We start from the raw sequence: 18,362 nt of genomic DNA, 5'->3' as shown, positions 1-18,362 counted from the left end.
ATTTTTTTTCATATATTTGTTGGACATTTTTGTTTCTTCTATTCAGAAATGTTTGTTTAGTTCTTTTGCCCATTTATTTATTGGGTTATTTGATTTTTTTTTTAGCTTTCACTTTTTTGAGTTCTTTATATATTCTGGATATTAGTCTGCTCTCTGAAGAGCAACTGGCAAAGATTTTCTCCCATACTGTAGGATCTTCATCCTTTTGTTTCCTTTCCTGTGCAGAAGTTTTTAATCTGATGATATCCCACTTATTGATTCTTGATTTTATTTCTCGTCTTTTGAGAGTCTTGTAGAGGAAGTTAGTGCCTGCACCTCTATGATGGAAGGCTGACCCTGTTGTTGTCGTTTTTCCCTACAAAATACATTTATTTTTTTTTTTATACTTGCTAAGTCTTTGGTTCGTTTTAATTTAACTTTTGTGCAGGGTAAGAGATACTTTCATTGTTTGCACTGTTTTCATATGAGAGAAAACATTGAAACCCTTGACTTTCTGAGTCTGTCCTATTTCACTTAACACGATGCTCTCCAGCTCTATTAATTTACTAGCAAATGCCATCATTTTCATTCTTCTTTATGGCTGAGTAAAATTCCTCTGTGTTATTTAGCCTCCTCCTATAAGAGTGGGAAGCACTCTCTAGGCTCAGGGATAAACTGCGAAAATGTCAGTCATGGTCCCTGTCTTTGAGAACTGATTGTCTATAGGAAGTCACAGGTAGAACCTTTAGGGGATGCTCAGCCAGACCCTTGGGATACTCAGAGGAATGTAAGCTAATTCTCTTTTATCAAAAGATCTGGGTGAAATATTGTTCTTTGCTAAGCTGAAAGGAAATTCTAGAGGTTCTGCTTAATATCTACTTTTGTATTCTGATATTATTTATTATCACCTTATGACCATCATCAATTTTCTTATCCTTTCTCTAGGAAGTTTTTCTTAAATAGGTTAAAAGAATGTTTTATTGTTATTACATAGAAAAAATAAGAAACAATAGTGTAATAGTGATTTTTATAGAAAATTATAGAGTTGATAAGACTTCTCTGTTTCATTTAAGTTAACAAAGCTGTTCTGAGTGTGTCCCACGTGATGGGGAAGTTTTTCCAGCCATTGAACTTGGTCTTTCTTCACATTGAATAACGTTCTTTTTCTGTTGTAATATTTTGGCTTTCAATCTCACAAAGCAACCATTATGTTAACTTGGTATTATTATATTTTTGTGCATTAAATTTCAAGGACATTAAATAATTGCATTTCAAAAATTTTTCAAATATTTTAAATTTCATTCCAATTTACAGTACTCAAATTAGGTGAGAAAAAAATTTTAAAAATGCACCCATCAGGAACTTTATTTAAATAATTTTTCTGTTTAAACTTTGGCAGTAACATTATTAAAACATCCAGGATTTCTGTTGTCATCTTATTAAATTCAGGGAACAGCAACGAGAGAGAGAAATAGAGAGAAGACTCTCTTCAGAGTGGCATGACATGACATTTTTTCAGGGGATGCTTCTGAGTTATGTTACTGTTTTTTTCTAGTATGCTTTTTCCCCATTATTGGTCTAGAAAATCCTAGCTTTCATCAGGAGTTGGAACAAACATCAATTCCTTTATAAAATGTTTCTATTCCCCCTTTTTTTTTTCCTGGACAAAGTTGGTATCTGCATATTCTAAGATTCTGCAGCACTTCATTATATAACTTCTCATGCTCACTGTAATTGTTTATTTTCACTGCTGTCCCTCCCATTAGACCTTGCCATTCCCCAAAGTATATACTATATAATATTCATCTTTGCATCCTCTGCTTCCTAAATACTGTTTGATACTTACCAGGTCCCAGTAAGTGTTGGATAAACAAATGAGTAAGCATTTGACAAAAAAAATAGCACTGAACAGAGTGCCCAGGGCTCCTGGGTATCATATGAAGTCAAGACTACTGGTGTCTAATTCTGTCCTGGGCACATGAGCATCATCTAACTTAACCCTCATTATAACCCAGTAAGGAGCACTGTTACTTCTGCTTTATAAACGGAAACGGATGCCTAGGTTAGGAGACTTGTCTATATTTATAAATGTAGCTCCACACGTGGAGAGTAGGCCCTCAATAAGCAGCTGTTATTATTAGCACATGGAAAAGGGACAGGCCTTATTCTGGGTGGTTCCAGAAACCAAAATGGGAATTGGCACATAGACCTTGACTTGTTAAATTTAGTTCAAGAAAAAAAAAATGTATTACCTTTTTAGAGCTGTCCAGAAGTGCAAAAGCATCCGCAAGTCTAGAAAAATGCCTGTCCCTCAACATATTCAATCTGAGAGTGACAGGGGGTTCCAGGTCATTTGGAACTGAGATTCCCTCATGGGTGGGAGGCAAGAGTTCAGGCCCATAGCCTATCTCCAGTTGTTGTGTGGTCACTCATCTCAATGCCCCTACCTAGACAATGTCACTGGACATCCACAGCACTCTCCATTGCCTAACTGGGTCTCACAGCACATTTCACTCACTGTAGTTAGAGCATATTACTGTTGCTTTATTCGTTGCCCTATATTTTCTGCCATCCTGATCAAAGCAAAAGGCCCATGAGGTCAGACACAGAGTCCCGTGTACTTGCTGAATCCCCAGAGTAGGAGCTGGCTCTCCCAGGCACCTGGTAAACATTTGTTGAATGAATGAAGAATGGATGTTCCATTTATACTCTCAATTTATATGTAGACTTGGAAACATATCTGCCCTCTTACATCCTCCTTGCTCCTGATGACACTCTTCATTCTTCTGTGTCGTCATTGCTCCCCAGGTACCCATGTTTCAGGTGCTTTGGTGCTCCCCATGGAAAAGACATTCCTCTGAAAGAGTTAGGTTGGGAAGGACCTAGAGTCTGTGACTGAAAGCCCCGAGGAACCCTGCGTGTGGTGTCCTCGTCATTGATCAGCCCATTTGCCATTGCCCAGAACATGTGGAGATTCCTTAGATGTTAACATGTTCGTGAGAGCGAATTCCTCCATTCGGCCTACAATTCCAAGTACCACACTCTAAAAAAATAAGAGATGACCCCTTCCCTTTGAAAGAGCAGTGTGAAATAAATGAGAAGAAAGAAATAAAAATCCATTGCTGGGGAACATGGTATCCCACTTTGGGCATACCCACCCATGTGGAGGAACCTCCATTGGAAAAGTGCTCCTGGTCTCTCTCTTGCCTGTTTATCCCTGGGGGAAGAGTGACTTTTAGGCAGTGCATTTGAGGGAGGGAACTCTTTCTCCTTTTCTCTTGTTCTTCTCTCAGGAGGTGTCTGCTGGAAGGAAACCCATGTTTTGGTTTGTCCTTTGCCAAATGGTCACTTTGGCCATCAAGTTTCATCAGGAGAGACCTGATACTTTCTAGTGTTGCCTACAATGGGTTTTTCTGATTAATTGTGGGCTATAGTTAGAGGAAACCCATTTCATTGCTCATCTAAGCTATGCCTATCAACTGAGCCTTCATTGATGATTAGACAAATATTTTAAGCTTTATTGGACTGCCTTTTGCTTTAGTTGTTTCTAAATTTGGGTGGTAAGATGGCGTATGTATTAGTCAGCGTTTTGTTGTTGTGACTAAAATACCTGATAAGAATGACTTAGAGAAGGAATAGTTGATTTGGATTCACAGTTTCAGAGATTCAGTCCACAGTTGGCCAACTCCATTGCTCTAGGCCTGAGGTTCGGCAGAATGGCATGGTAGAGAAAGGCTGCTCAGCTCATGGCAGCCATGGAGCAGAGAAAGGGAGCCAGAGGACTGAGGGACAAAATAAAATCCCCAAGAACAAGCCCTCAGTGGCCCACTTTCCAGCTACACACCACCTGTCTATAGTTACCACTCAGAGGTACATTCAAATTATTCATTCATCAAATGGATTCATCCACTGTCAAGGTTACTGCTCTCATAGGCTGGTCATTTCACCTCTGAACACTGTTGCATTGAATATAATGATTCCAACGCATAAGCTTTTGAGGGAAACTTAATATCCAAACAATAACAGGATGCAATTTATTAATCCCTTAAGGTCTAAATAAAATTGAAATAATAGGGTTATGATAGTGTTGAGATCTTCTCATCACCCAAATAGGGCAGGACAGAGCAATCCGGCTTCCCAAAGATTCTCCTCTCAGATCTGGGAATATGATGATTTTCTCATGTCTGTTGTCTATCTGTACATTTAAGATAAGGATTTACAGAAAACTGGGTACCCAGGGATCCAGGATACCTCCTGAGGTCTGAATAAAAGGGATTAGGTGATAGGCAAGAGCTGTTAAATTCCCAGTATGTTAGAAATTACTGTTTCCCCCTAATCTCAAGGATGTACTGAGAATACCTACGTCTGTCTTTGAACTCACAACAAGGATTTCCTGGAACCTCTAGCATATGGCTAATAATCTTCTCTAGTTCTCCTCTAATATGTCTGCCTCTCCTCCGAAAAGAGGCATCTGAGGTTGAATCCCATTGCCATTAGTCTAATTGCTTTGAATTTCTGATTGGATTCCAAGGACAAGCTAACTTTTAGTGGGCTCTAGGTGTGATTCATAACCTTGGGTGACATTGTACCTTTTATTAAATTCTCAGAATGAGGGTAATGATGACCATCTCTGATAATAATCCAATTATTCCATGCATCACTTGGACAAGATGAAGACCTAGAGAACTTCCTTGTTTCCTTTATTTTGCAAATTAATTTCCTGTCTCATCACAAATCTTTATCTTCTGCTGCATTTAAAACTCTGCAACTTGGGAGACTCCATGGACACAAACAAACTTGTGTCGGTTTGATTCTTGTCTCTTTCTGTTTACCTGGATCCTCACTTTCTTATCATTTCCATCTTCACACATCTCTCAACCACTTCTGTTAACTATCTCTCCTCCTCATCCCAGAATATGAAAAACAGAAGCATATGTAAATTCGACAGATAGTTGATTATTCCTGCCTTCTAAGAGTAGGAAAAAAAGCTAGAAGCATTGAGATTAATAAGGAGTGGAAGATAAAATTCATGGAGTTTTATGCTTATAACCTATGCTCCTTTCTTCTATATTTCAATCAATAGGATTATTTCATTAGTTTTGAAGGCAGCAAACAGATTATTACCAACAGGATGAGCTCTGACTAGGAGGCAATGTGTCAGTCAGTGGAAAGAGCAGCGGCTGTTTGAGAAATAGGGCAGTAGAGGAGAAGTTCAGATTATGTGAGTGTTGAATCCTTTTCCATTAAGATATACAAGAGGAATTTTTCTTAATTACTAACTTAAACCTATCCAACCTAATAAAAATAGAGGTCCCGATAAACTTCAGAGTAAAAAGAACAGGCCAGGTGCTATGGTGGCTCCTGGTTTAAGGTTCAGTCACTGCCCAGGGATGGATTTTCTCCTACCTTGGCTGGAGGCCAAGGCTCTGTGCACTCAATGTACTTTATGTATGCTATCATGTGCAATTTGTACAACCCCCCAAGTGTAGGAGGAATGGCAGTTTTTCCCATCCAGAGGAGGACATGGAGGCAAAGAGGGGGCCCTGTATTCTGCACAGGTCAAACAGCTAGGAGTGCAGGTCTGCACTTAAATGAAGTCGGCCATCTCTAAGCCCAGAAGCTTTTCACCATACCACACTGCTTCTGCTGGATTCTGGCCACCTCCCATGGTTCCCTAGTTCATCTTTGATCCATTCCACCCACCGCTGCAGGATCCTCGCCCTCTGGAAGGTCACAATCTGGTGTCTCACAGGAGGAAGTCAAGCTAGCAGCTCGAACAGAGGAGCTGGGATCACAGACTGGCCTGGGAGTGTTGTCTGATGGCTGCTGCTTGGCTGCAGCCATGAAGCACTTATCCACGATGGTTTTATTTTTCCCAGGAGAAGAAAGAGACTCTGGGAAGGCGCCAGGGATGCTTTTACTTCCCAAGGCCCTGGGAGAAATCCCAAGAAGAGAGTCTGAGCACAAATGTATGAAGGCGACAATGTGGCTCTGCTTAGGAGACCACATATGCACTCGGCATGCTGAGAACCCAGAAACCACCCGTGCTCTACTCCCCCCACCCAAGATTTCTCCTAAGTGTTTCACATGCTGGTCCTTCCACTGGCAGACCATCCACATTTGACTGCAAAAACCAAAGGCCTAGGGTTCTGGGGCAGCTCTGTGTTGCTTTAGGGAAGTTCAATTTTTAAAAATAAAATACACAAAATTGGGTACAGTTAGCCTTCATAGCTGCAATTTCTGTATCTGCATATTCAGCAAATCTGTAAATATTGAGAATATTAGGAGAATAAAAACCCATAGAAAGTAACGATGCAACAATTAAAATAGTATAAATAAACAACAGAGTATAACAGCTATTTACAAAGCTTTTGCATTTTACTGGATATCATAAGTCATCTAGAGATGATTTAAAGTATTTGGAAAGATGTGCATAAGTCATATGTAAATACTATGCCATTTTATATAAGTTACTGAGCATCAAGCTTTTTGGTATCCAAGGATGGGTCATGGAACTAATCCCTGTGGATATTGAGGGATGACTATTTCCATTATGAAAGAAGTCAATTCATTTAGATAGTCTATAAAGATCATACAGAGCATAACCAGGCTGTGGAAATCGAGTCACAGTCAAGCTTTCCATCAAAACATGGCTAAAAGAGGAAGCCCAGGCCCAGTTTAAGCCACTAAGTTGGAGGCTTGTGGAGCAAGAATGCAACACAAACACAAAATATTGTGAATACTCGCCACCAAGATGCAAAGACTAAAATACGTGGCTATCTGCTTGCCTGCCAACAGGGTTAAAGAGGTTTCTAAATCTGCTGTCGTAGCTTCTATTGGCTAAGAACAGTGACATTTTCACCTGTTGCCTTCTCACCCACCAAAATCTGGGGCAGCCAGCAATTTTATCCACGTTTGGGGAAGTGTGGAAAGCAAGCCCCAGCCAGTGGGGGTACACTTGGGTTATCATCTCAGAACTGGGTCAGATGGCTGTTTAAAATTTTAAATCCACTCTTAAATCTTGGGCCTCTGACTGGCACTGGTTCAACTCAAGGGCTCAGAAGAACAAGCCGTTTGCTGCTGCTGTGCAGGAGGATCAGATGAACGGGTCACCTCGTGCCCCATAATGGCCACACAATCTCAGCAGCCCTTTGTTCTGGCTCAGTGTCACAGCTGCTAGCCCTCACCACTTGGTTTCAGAACTGGAAATAGCATGCCCTTTTTAGAACCTGCAGTGACTCCCAAGAAGCTCAGCTCAAATGAAAACCCTGAACTGCATTTTGAGGACTTGCCAGGGTCTGTCCTGCAGATCTGCTTATCTGTGCTCACAAGCTACTGTGCCTGTTTCTCACTTTGAGGCATCTACTCTCCAAAGCTAGACTACACTGCCAATTCCTCCTCAGAAAGTAAGCTTTGCTGCCTCACCATCCTACTAGGATTTTGTCTTCATGAGGACAATGACACTATCTAGTTTTACTTAACAGTGGTATCTCCAGTACATTGTCTACTGTATGAATGACGAGTGTTAAGAGGTCAAAGGTTAAGACAAATTCTTAAAGCAGTAATTAGAGCAGTGTGGGACTAATGCACAGATGAACAAGTCAATCCCAGGGACAGATGAGATTCCCAAATACAAAGTACAGTTGCTCCTCCATATCCAGGGGGAGGTTTTCTCCAGGCCCTGCATGAATACCAAAATCCAGGGATGCTCAAATCCCTCATATAAAATGAGGGAGTATTTACATATAGCTACCACATGCTTTAAATCACCCCTAAATTTCTTCTAATGACTAAGGAATGTGAATGATATATCAGTAGTTCTTATAGTATGTTTTTCAGGGAATAATGTCAGGAAGGAAAGTCTGCACATGTTCAGTGCAGAAGTAATTGTTCCTCTGAATATTTTTTATCTGAGGTTAATCACATCTTCAGATGTGGAATCCATGGGTACAGAGGGCCCAGTGTGTGTGTGTGTGTGTCCGTGTGTGTGTGTGTGTGCACTCGTGTGTGCATGTGTGCATGTGTGTGCATGTATGTATGTAATATGATAATTTATTCATCCTACAAATATTTACTGAGAAGTCTATGCACTATGCATGATAATAGGTCCTAGAAAAAATACTATGAATAAGTCAAAACCTATTGCCCTAATGGTGGGTGATGGGAAACATATACTTTTAATAAGTGCTCATGAGGACTGATTTTATGTTCCCATCTCAAGAACTTTGTACTCATTGCTTCCTATGTTTAGAAGTCTCCTTTCTCCTTTATCGAGATAGTTGTATTGCTTATTGACTTATTTGATTCTGGTCTTACTGAAATGTCACACCCATAGAAAGGGCCCTTCACTGATTGTCTTTTTTAAATGTCAGTCCCCATCACTATCTACCCAGACTTTTTTTTCTTGTTACACTTATCATTCCCTAACAGTAGGTTATATAATATACATCTTTGTTTATTGCTTGTTTCTTCCACTAGAATGAAAGCTCTCTGAAAATAGGAACATTGTATCCTCAGTCCTTGGAACAGTGCCTACCTGGGTGCACCTGTCAAATCCACAGTAATGAATAAGTATTATCACATGTCAAGTTGTCTTTCCAATCATCAAGAAGAGCACATATTAATCAATAAACAATTTTGGGATAAGTACCCCTACATTGGTCTATACTTATCAATAAAGGCTAAATTACTTAATAAATATATTAGTGAAACATATATGAAAAAAATGAAAGATGACAGATCTTAAGTGGTTTATCAAGAATGGCCTGTCTCGGAGGAGCCGCGCCGCCGAGAGGTAGAGGAGCCACCAGTGCGGCGCCTTGCCTCCCTGACGCCCTCCTCCCCGCTTCCCCGGCGGTGGCAGCCTGCAGCCACGATGGAAATTTTGAGAATCAGAGAGGGCTGGTGATCTCTCAGACGCTTGGTCAGTAGGCTCCAGGGCACCAGCAAACCCATCTCCTGAGTTCATGTAATTTGATCCAGGTGGGACGTGTCTTGAGAAAGTGGATCACTGGAGATGTGCCTTGGGGATTATATATTTTGTCCTTGGATACTCTTGCTCTCTCTCTGCTTCCTGGTTGCCATGAGCTGAGTAGTATTCCTCCACCGTAATATTCTGCCTCACCTCAAGCCCAAAGTAATGAAATTGGCCAAACATGGACTGAATCTCTGAAACCCTGAGTTTAAATAAACTTTTCCTCCTAAAAAAAAAAAAAAAAAAAAAAAAAAAAAAAAAAGAATGGCCTGTCTCAAAGTGTCCACCGTGTAACTGCCACCCAGATGTAGGAAGAGGACATCAACAATCCGAAGAAAGCACCTCTGGAGGCCAAGCCAATTAGGGAAACCAACCATTCCAGTGTAGTCAGGATTAACCTAGTTTTACCACTCCTAAATCCTGTGTCATAATTAACTCCTGCAGTTCTCTACCGAAGATACTCCTTTTATAATGACTGATGCCATAGATTAGCTTTGTTTGTCATTGAACTTTAAGTAAATGAAATTGGGTGATTTCATGCAATAACATTTTCATGAGATTTATTTGTAGTTTTGCAGGTAAAGGGAACTCAGTCATTGTATTGCTATAAATTGCTCTATAATAAAGTGACTGAGTTCCTTCTTCCCAGTGTAATTATTCATTCAATACCAATGGGCATTTGAATTATTTCTAATTTGGGGGTATTAAAAGTAAAGGTGTGGGCTAGGTTTTGTGGCTCAGTGGCAGAGTGCTTGCCTAGCATGTGTGAGGCACTGGGTTCAATCCTTAGCACCACATAAAATAAATAAATAAATGAAGATATTGTGTTCATTTACAACTAAAAAATAAGCTATTACAGGCTTAATGAACTATGAATACATTTTTGTTGGATGTCGATAGTTCTCAGAATGGAACAGTAGGACATGGAGTTTGAGGATGTTCACCTTTAGCAGACACTGCCAAAGAGTTTTCCAGAATGTCTTACATCAATTTATACTCTGATTAGGAATGTATAATGATTTCAATTTCTCCACAATTGACCAACACTTGGTATGGTCATTCCTTTTAATTTTTTCTATTTTTCTGAGTGTGTAAGCGATATCTTACCATGACTTCAATTTGCATTTTCCTGCAGATTGTTATGTCTTTTAAAGTGCCTGTTTAAATCTTTCGATTTTATATTGAATTATCTAGCTCTTCCTTATTCATATATTCTCTATATTTTGGATATGAATCTTTTGTTGGCAAAATGTGTGAAAATTTAAAAATATATTCTCCAAATCTGTGGCTTATAATTGCATTCTCTCAGTAGCGTAGAATGTGTCTAATTCTTCATAAATGGTAATGCTTTTATTTGCCTAAGAAATATTTGCTAGAGTGAATAGTTCTGAAGATATTCTTTTATATCTTCTATAATCATTTTAATATTGAGCTTCATATGTGAGTTGAATAGGATCATTTTGTTTGATTTTGTTTTGTTTTGCACACAAATGCCAGTTGATCAAGCATTGCTTATCATTATGAACATCCTTTTCTCCCTGTGTTCTGAATTATTTCTGTGATAAATCATGTCTCTGTGTATGGGTCTTTCTGTTTCATTGGTGTACTTAACTATTCTTACACTAATTACAATATCTTTTAATTTCTTGAATCTTGGTGTTAGAAGTGTTTCACATCATCAAAATGGCAATATTACCAAAAGTTCTCTATAGGTTTAATGCAATCAAAATCCCAATGGCATTTCTTGTAGATTTCTACAAGATAAAGCAATCATGAAATTCATATGGAAAAATAAAAGACCCAGAATAGCAAAAACAACTCTAAGCAGGGAGTGTGAATCAGGCGGTATAGCAATACCAGACCTCAAACTATACCTCAGAGCAATAGTAACAAAAACAGCAGGGAACTGGTACCAAAACAGGCAGGTGGACCAATGGTACAGAATAGAGGACACAGAAACCAATCCACAAAACTACAACTATCTTATATTTGATAAAGGGGCTAAAAGCATGAAATGGAGGAAGGATAGCATCTTCAACAAATGGTGCTGGGAAAACTGGAAATCCATATGCAACAAAATGAAACTGAATCCCCTTCTCTCACCATGCACAAAAGTTAACTCAAAATGGATCAAGGAGCTTGATATCAAATCAGAGACATGGCGTCTGATAGAAGAAAAAGTTGGCTAAGATCTACATACTGTGTGGTCGGGCTCCAAATTCCTTAATAGGACACCCATAGCACAAGAGTTAATAACTAGAATCAACAAATGGGACTTACTCAAACTAAAAAGTTTTTTCTCAGCAAAAGAAACAATAAGAGAGGTAAATAGGGAGCCTATATCCTGGAAACAAATCTTTACTCCTCACACTTCAGATAGAGCCCTAATATCCAGAGTATACAAAGAACTCAAAAACTTAAACAATAAGAAAACAAATAACCCAATCAACAAATGGGCCAAGGACCTGAACAGACACTTCTCAGAGGAGGACATACAATCAATCAACAAGTACATGAAAAAATGCTCACCATCTCTAGCAGTCAGAGAAATGCAAATCAAAACCACCCTAAGATACCATCTCACTCCAGTCAGATTGGCAGCCATTATGAAGTCAAACAACAACAGTGCTGGCGAGGATGTGGGGAAAAGGGTACACTTATACATTGCTGGTGGGACTGCAAATTGGTGCGGCCAATTTGGAAAGCAGTATGGAGATTCCTGGGAAAGCTGGGAATGGAACCACCATTTGACCCAGCTATTCCCCTTCTCGGTCTATTCCCTAAAGACCTAAAAAGAGCATGCTACCGGGACACTGCTACATCCATGTTCATAGCAGCACAATTCACAATAGCAAGACTGTGGAACCAACCTAGATGCCCTTCAATAGATGAATGGATAAAAAAAATGTGGCATTTATACACAATGGAGTATTACTCTGCATTAAAAAATGATAAAATCATAGGATTTGCAGGGAAATGGATGGCATTAGAGCAGATTATGCTAAGTGTAGCTAGCCAATTCCTAAAAAACAAATACCAAATGTTTTCTTTGATATAAGGATAGTAACTAAGAATAGAGTTGGGAGGAAGAGCATGAGAAGAAGATTAACATTAAACAGAGATGAGAGGTGGGAGAGAAAAGGAGAGAGAAGGGAAATTGTATGGAAATGGAAGGAGACCCTCAGGGTTATACAAAATTACATACAAGAGGAAGTGAGGGGAAAGGGAAAAAAAAAACAAGGGTGAGAAATGAATTACAGTAGATGGGGTAGAGAGAGAAGATGGGAGGGGAGGGGAGGGGAGGGGGGATAGTAGAGGATAGGAAAGGCAGCAGAATACAACAGACACTAGTATAGCAATATGTAAAACAGTGGATGTGTAACCGATGTGATGCTGCAATCTGTATACGGGGTAAAAATGGGAGTTCATAACCCACTTGAATCAAAGTGTGAATTATGATATGTTAAGAACTATGTAATGTTTTGAACAACCAACAATAAAAATTAAAGAAAAAAAATAAATAAAAATAAAAATAAATTAAAAAAAAGAATAAAAAAAAGAAAACAGCAGCTCAAAAAAAAAAAAAAAAAAAGAAGTGTTTCAAATTTATCATGACTGTTCTTGGACCTTTGCATTTCCATATAAATTTTAAAATTCAGATTGACAATTTCCACACACATATCCAAAGAAATCTTCTGGAACTTAGATCAACTTGGAAAAATCAACAAACATGGATCAAATCCTCCAATACATAAACAGGGTATGACCCTCCACTTAATTCAGGTCTTATTTACATTCTTCCCACAGTGTTATGTCTTTTTGTAGAAGCCTTGCATACTGGTGTATTTTTTAGGTATTTGAGAATATTTTGGTTATTGATTTACATGGTACCATTTGTGTAATTCATTTTTAATTGTTGCTGATATATGGGAATGCAACTCATTTAATTTTTTTTTTTAGTTGCAGATGGACAATATACCTTTATTTTGTTTATTTATTTTTATGTGGTGCTGAGGATGGAACCCAGTGCCTCACACATGCAGGGCAAATGCTCTGAGCATTTGCCACAACCTCAGCCCCCTCAACTCATTTTTGATATTGATCTACCCAACAACATTTCTAAATTCATTTACTAATTTTAATAGTTTATAGATCTTTTCTGTGTATACAATCATGTCATCTATGATTAATGACAGTTTTGTTTCTATTTTTTCCTATCTAATCCACACATATTTATTCTATGTTTATATGCATGTACGTATTTTATCAAGTGGTGTATTGCAGTGTTTGCAGTATCTAATACTGAACAGGCATGGAGATAGCAGGCATCACTGTCTTGTTCCTTTTCTCTATTAAACATTATAATGTAAAATGTTTTTGCTCAAACCAAGACAAGATCATTTTTGGAATACTCAAACTAAAATATCACTAACATTGCACATTAGATAATTTCAGGTAAAAGTGTTTACCTTCTACAGAGTGATTATTTCAGTTTCCTCTTCTATAGTCCCAGAAGGTTAAAGACCCTACTGAAAACGAGCTGCATATTACATCACATAGTTTCCATAGTTCATATCTGCTGAGCAGGCTGATTTTCACAGGCTAGGGGTGGAGGAAAGGAATTGGGACAGAGAAGGCAATACTTAGTGAGATGTAATGTTTTGGGGACAGTCTTTCGTTTTGTAGGACTGGGAACATGTTTTCTCTTTTTATTCAGATCTGGCCAGGCTTTAGAGTTTGATTCATAATGATTAAATCCACAAGAAATTGACTTATAAAGCAGATGCCAGTTTCTTACTTTGCACGGGGAAAAGTACTTATCATGGTACCCAGGACTGGCTGATTATTGCTATTGGAGGGTTTTTTTTTTCCTCCCTCAGTACGGATAGACTGATGCAGGAGGCAGCACTGAAGTAGTCAGAAATCTCTGAAGAGAATTTTGAGAACTGGATTGTTTTTAAATATATTTATACTATGGTCTTGTAGTCATTTAGTATATTTTTACTCAAAGAACTTGAGCTCATTTAGACCAGGGGCAGCTATGGCCAGGTGTCTGGCCACTTAATTTTGTAAATAAAATTAGCCTTGCCCATTCATTTATGCTTTATCGATGGCTGCCTTTTGCAGAACAGATCCTATGATTAGCAAAGCTTACAAGATTCACTATCTGGCCCATTTCAGGGGTTTGCTGACCTCTAATTTAGACTAATGTTTTTCAAGCTGTATGTGTGGCTATTAGTGGTTTTCAAATCAATTTAAGGAGTTATGACCAGTAATTTATGTTAAGTAGATGAAGAATAATAGAAGTAGCAATGTCCATTTTATTTTGAAAGAAAGCATTATTATAGGAAAGCTTTGCTTTTCTAGGAATACAGATATGCATATGAATATAGACTCTGAACCACAATGAAAAGGATATTTCTTGAGGGTCATGTGACATGAAAAACTTCAAAAACATTGATCTGTAAAAGGTTCTCTTTCTTCAGACGATTTGTTGAGAAACACTAAACAAATCTCACTTTTAGACTCCCTGTTTTTTACTACCACTGTTAGTATAATTTCAAATATTACTGTAAGCACAACATCGTTTTCAAATGTCTTGTGTAAAAAATCGATGAAAGCATCATACCAAACTTGTGAAAAAGTACCTCTGACCTCTTGGTTTAGAGTTGAGCAAACCACAGCCCCCAGTGTTTAGTCACCTTGGCCATGACTGAAATTCTCAAGGACAAGGATTGTCCAGGAACATATAACTTCTGACTTGTCCAGTGCCTTTCCTTCCATGTGATGTCTTTCAAGAGTCTCAGAAACCTCTTCCTGTCCCTAAAAATGTTCCAGGGTGTCTAGAATTGCCTTAATCGCCTTCTTAGTGCTCTATTGGATGCTGTTGGTTTTGGGGTAAATGCCTTGGTGATGCCTGTCTCCAAAATCATCCCTGTAACTCTGAAAGGTTGAGAGGTGATAGCTTCACCGTCCCCCTGAGTACTCACTCTCACACAGATGAGAACCCTCTGCTCAAGACCAGGACTGGGAAGTGGAGTGACAGGACCCTTCCAGGTGCCACTGTGCCTCTGCCCTTCCATGCCTTCCCAAGGGTGGGGGAAATGAATTAAAAAATTATCAAGCATGGAAGGGCCAAGGGATCTTGAACTTTTGTGGAGTTGGGAAAATCCTTCAGGGAATCCATATTTGGGAATGGAAAATGCCTTCTGTCCCTGGATAATGAAGGGCATCTGGGAAGAGCAGCAGGAGTCGGCAGCTGGCCCCAATGCTGACCTTGAGGGATCCTGCTGCGCTGGAGGCCCTTACCCACAGGACTCACTGCAGCCGCTACAGCTCACATGACAGTTAGAGATGAAAGAAGCCAGTGGCCTGTGCCAAGCCTCACAGGTGCAGGGACAGATCTGGGCTTCGCTCTTAGGCAGGCTGGCTCCCCAGCCCATAGTTATAATCCCTGTGGACACTGTCTCTTTTTGAATGAAGTGAGTGATAAAGATCTTGGGGACTGGATCCTTCCAGGTTGTGCAGAACAACCCACCCAGAGAGAAAGGCATGAAGTCTTCTCAGGAACCAGGCCTCTGGCTGGCCAGACCTTTCTATGAGCTGTAACTATCCAGACAGCAGTACAGCTGGAGGGCAACTGAAGAAAGAGAACATTTGCCAAAGACAATCAAACAGATAAGCTGAGGACTAATAGCATGGACAGAAAGCTCCTGCCAGCTTTTAAGAAATGGCCATGAGGGTTAAACTGTTTCTCAGGTAAAGACAGTTGGTTTGCATATTGTCTTAGTCCATTCAAGATGCTATGACAAAATACTGTAGACTGGGTTCCCCCAAACACAATACACATTTATTTCCCACACTTGTGGAGGCTGAACAGTCCAAGCTCAAGGTGCTGGAATATATGGTGTCTGATGAGGGCCCATAATTGGTGTCTTGTCACTGTGTCAAAGTCCATGGTGGAAGGGACAAATGAGATTTGTTGGGCCTCTTTACATAAAGAGGGCACTAATCCCTTTCCAGGAGGAGAGAGCCTCCCAAAGCCCCACCTCCTAATACTGTTGAACTGGAGATATGTACTAATATGTGAGTTTGGGGAAGAGGGGCAGACACATTCAAACCCATGGCAAAGACCATGGTTAGGAAGTTGACATCCCTGCCTTCTCTTTCTGTAAATCAACAGAAATGAGAGAGAGAATGAGCACTAAAAATGCCAACTCCATTTTTTGGCATCAGGACGCACCTCAGGATAAGGCAGCTGAAAGATGGCAGGGAGCACAGGGAAATTCCACAAGCACTGGATTCTGTCCCGAGCCCCAGTGTCCTGTCTGGCCAGGTCCAGTAACTGCTGAGACAACAAGGACAATAGGGTCTGCCAATAACCCCCATGACCCCCTTGGCAGGCACAACTGAAGATGTTTTCTGAAAATCCCTTCTGGCCTGGTGGGTGGTTAAAGCTAATAACAATAAGCATTGATTTCAGAGGCTGGAGGTTCCTGGCTTACTTTTTAAATGACTGTTGTAAACCAGTGAGCTCCAGGAAAAAGCTAATAAAAGGTACAGGACATGAAGCAGTCGCTTGTATCTGGAAGGATTGGGCCACAGGATAAACTAAATCAGAGATTATGACTTCTTGAGGAAGAAATTCACCTGGGCCAGTGAAATTGCCAGGCAGCATATGGCTACTCCTGGAGGCTGAGATGAGGTGTCCAACAGGACTTCAGGACAAGGGAGAAGAGGAGCAGGGGGAGAAAGAAAGGAGTGACATGTAAACACTGTCAGGGAGCAGGAAGATGGGGAGAGGAGAAGTGAGAGTCAAAGTCCATGAACTGCACCTGTGCCATACTGTCTTACCATGTCAAGGAGAGTTTTAAAGTAGCTAGACCCATTGCACATTTACATACTGATTAGGTAAGGTGCTCATTGGCAAATCTTCTGGTGCCTTCTGGGGACTCCTATGTCACAGATCATTTTGAGCTCCAACAGTCCAAAATAAGGCCAAGAGAGACACAGAGAAGTGGGGATGTTGGGGAGGGATACTGGTATGGAGGCAGGGGCAGAAGACAGATGAGACATAACCTTGAGGAAGAAGCTTGTGTATAAGGATGTGGTACTAGAAAACATTGATCATCTGCTACTAATTGTCAAAAGACTCAACATAAATAAAGGACACAGTCTGGGGATGGAGGATATAACACTTGACCATCTTTTTAAAAATAATTTTAAATCACATACATGGAATATAACTTATTCTAATTAGGATCCCATTCTTGTGGTTGTACATGATGTAGAGTTTCACTGGTGGCATACTCATACATAAACATTGGAAAGTTATGTCTGATTCAATCTAGGGTAAACACTTATTTAAAACAATTCTTCTCTAACTGCAGATCCCAAACAGTAAATGTTCCACTCACATATCCACCCATCTATGTATTGTCTGTCCATCCATTCATCCACCCATCATCAATTCATCCACTCTTCCACTTACATATCTATCCATCCATCCATCCATCTATCCATCCATTCATTCATTCATCCACCCACCTACCTATCCACCTATGCACCTACTCATTCATTCACCCATCAACCAATCCATCCATTGATTCATTTGTCCATCAATCTATATAATCAGGTGTGTGCCAGAAACTACACAATAGAGACACTGACAAAATAGAAATGAATAAGACATACTCTACGTGCACAGAAACCTAGTTCTGCACAGGAGGTGCTTGAATAATTACAATGAAACTCAATTAGCGATATGATCTAGTTAACCATCAAATACGTCAGAAGAGTTGGGTGTGGGTGTTATCCCTGAGGCGTGGCAGATGTTCTTACCTCCACAGAGGCACAGAGCTGTGCATGGCATTCCATCTCTTGTTTGAGGGACTGAAACAAATCCTAAAGGGGCTCATTATTTCTGTCAAAGGACTGTGCTCTGTTTTTTTTCCTCATAGAAACTGGTGAACTGGGGCTACTGGTCCAATCCAGCCAGCACCGTTTAGGGACTAGTAACTAAGGGTCCCTGGGGAAACTTACCAGCAGGTGTGTTTACAATAACAAGACACAGTGATGTTAATTCAGTTTAGCAATGTTAATTCTTCACAGAGGAGGGACTGGAAATTAATGCTGGAACCAAATACTCATCACACCTGGAATTAATTTGAGGTGGTGTATGTGTGCACATGTGTGTGTGTGTGAGAGAAAGAGAGAGAAAGAAAGACAGAGAGGGAGAACTATATGTACACTCAGGTATATGTGTCTGGACATATGTATGATAAGTATATGCACACAAATATATTTTATGAAAATGTGTCTAAGCTGAAGTCAGCCATTTATCAAACCAAATATAATTTTGTACACTCAAAATAGTTTACAAAAAATGGGTTCAGTTTTTTTAAAAACA

This window comes from Callospermophilus lateralis, chromosome 3 (assembly GCF_048772815.1).
Source record: "Callospermophilus lateralis isolate mCalLat2 chromosome 3, mCalLat2.hap1, whole genome shotgun sequence".
Lineage (NCBI taxonomy): Eukaryota > Metazoa > Chordata > Mammalia > Rodentia > Sciuridae > Callospermophilus > Callospermophilus lateralis.
This window is presented reverse-complemented; position numbering follows the sequence as displayed.